We start from the raw sequence: 2031 nt of genomic DNA on the forward strand, positions 1-2031 counted from the left end.
CTCCACATTTACTCTGCCACTTCTGCAGCTGTTTTATTTCGGTGTATTTTGCATCCGGACAATACCCGTGCGGAAATTTAGAAATGTAAAATAAACAAAGTTAAACCGCACTGCGAGGGAAACTGCTTACTTTGCTTGCCGGCTGGTACTGGGGGCACTTTGTTTTCCAGGGGTGAGACTCAAGGTTCGTGCCCCATCGGGGCATGTAACTCCTGAACTGATCGAATAACAAAGAGTAACACGGACACATACAAGCAGCTGAAAAATGACTCAGTGGCGTTTCACATGATCTCTCTCACCAGGCTGGGACCACAGGATATACATGAGAATACATACAACAGAGAATAAGGCGCGGACCGGGTCAGCTATCACTCATTGCTTTATATAACATTCATAACATACAAACATAGAACATTACAGCGCAGTACAGACCCTTCGGCCCTCGATGTTGCGCCGCCCTGTCAGACCAATCTGAAGCCCATCCCACCTACACTATTCCATGTACGTCCATATGCCTGTCCAATGACGACTTAAATGCACTTAAACTCGGCGAATCTACTACCATTGCAGGCAAAGCATTCCGACTCTCTGAAGAAAGAAACTACCTCTGACATCTGTCTTATACCTATCTCCCCTCACTTTCAAGTTGAGTCCCTTCGTGTTTGCCGTTACTATACTTGGAAAAAGACTCTCCCTGACCACCCTATCTAACTCTCTGATTATCTTGCATGTCTCTATTAAGTCACCTCTCAACCATCTTCTCTCTAACGAGAACAGCCTCAAGACCCTCAGCCTTTCCTCTTAAGACATTCCTTCCATACCAGGCAACATCGTAGTAAATCTCCTCTGCAGCAAAGCTTTTTCTAAAGCTTCCACATCCTTCTTTATAATGCGGTGACCAGAACTGTACACAATACTCCAAGTGTGGCCGTACCAGAGCTTTGTACAGTGCAGCATAACCTTCTGGTTCCGGAACTCAATCCCTCTATTTATAAAGGCTAAAACACTGTATGCCTTCTTAACAACCCTGTCAATCTGGGTGGCAACTTTCAGGGATCTGTGTACATGGACTCCGAGATCTCTCTGCTCATCGGCACTCCCAAGAATTAGCCAGTCCTTTGCATTCCGATTACTCCGTCCAAAGTGTATCACCTCACACTTGTCCACATTAAACTCCATTTGCCACCTCTCAGCCCAGCTCTGCATCCTATCTGTCTCTCTGCAACCTACTCCATCCTTCGTCACTATCCACAACTCCACCGACCTTTGTGTCATCCACAAATTTACTAACCCACCCTTCTAAGCCCTCATCCAGGTCATTTATTAAAATGACGAACAGTAATGGACCCACCAATGGCCCTTGCGGTACGCCACTCGTAACTGGATGCCAAGATGAACATTTTCCATCAACTACAACCCTCTGTTTTCTTTCAGCAAGCCAATTACTGATCCAAACTGCTCTGTCTCCCACAATCCCACTCCTCCACATTTTGTATAATAGCCTACTGTGGGGAACCTTATTGAATACCTTACTGAAATCCATATTCACCACATCAACCAGTTTACTCTCATCTACCTGTTTCGTCACTTTGTCAAAAACGTCAATAAGATTCGTTAGGCACGACCTACCCTTCAGAAAGCCGTGCTGACTGTCCCTGATCAGATTATTCTTTTCTAGATGGTTATAAATCCTATCTCTTATAACCTTTTCCAACATTTTACCAACAACTGAAGTGAGACTCACTGGTCTGTAATTACCAGGGTTGTCTCTACTACCCTTTTTGAACAAGGGAACCACATTTGCTATCCTCCAGCCCTCAGGCACTATTCCTGTAGACAATGATGATTTGAAGATCAATGCCAAAGGCTCAGCAATCTCTTCCCTTGCTTCCCAGAGGATCCTAAGATAGATCCTATCCGGCCCAGGGGACTTGTCTATTTTCACACTCTGCAGTATATCTAATACCTCTTCTTTGTGAACCTCAATCTCTTCTAGTCTAGATGCAAGTATCTCTGCATCTTCCTCGCCAA

The 2031-nt window shown here is 44.9% G+C and overlaps 1 protein-coding gene across 2 annotated transcripts in view; it reads right to left on the minus strand.

Annotated features, from left to right (window-relative positions):
• LOC122544572 (late histone H2A.L3-like) overlaps window positions 1-2031 on the minus strand; it is a 16751-nt gene that overhangs the window by 905 nt on the left and 13815 nt on the right. The gene's annotated exons all lie outside the window — the stretch shown is intronic.

Source organism: Chiloscyllium plagiosum, chromosome 50, assembly GCF_004010195.1.
Source record: "Chiloscyllium plagiosum isolate BGI_BamShark_2017 chromosome 50, ASM401019v2, whole genome shotgun sequence".
NCBI lineage: Eukaryota > Metazoa > Chordata > Chondrichthyes > Orectolobiformes > Hemiscylliidae > Chiloscyllium > Chiloscyllium plagiosum.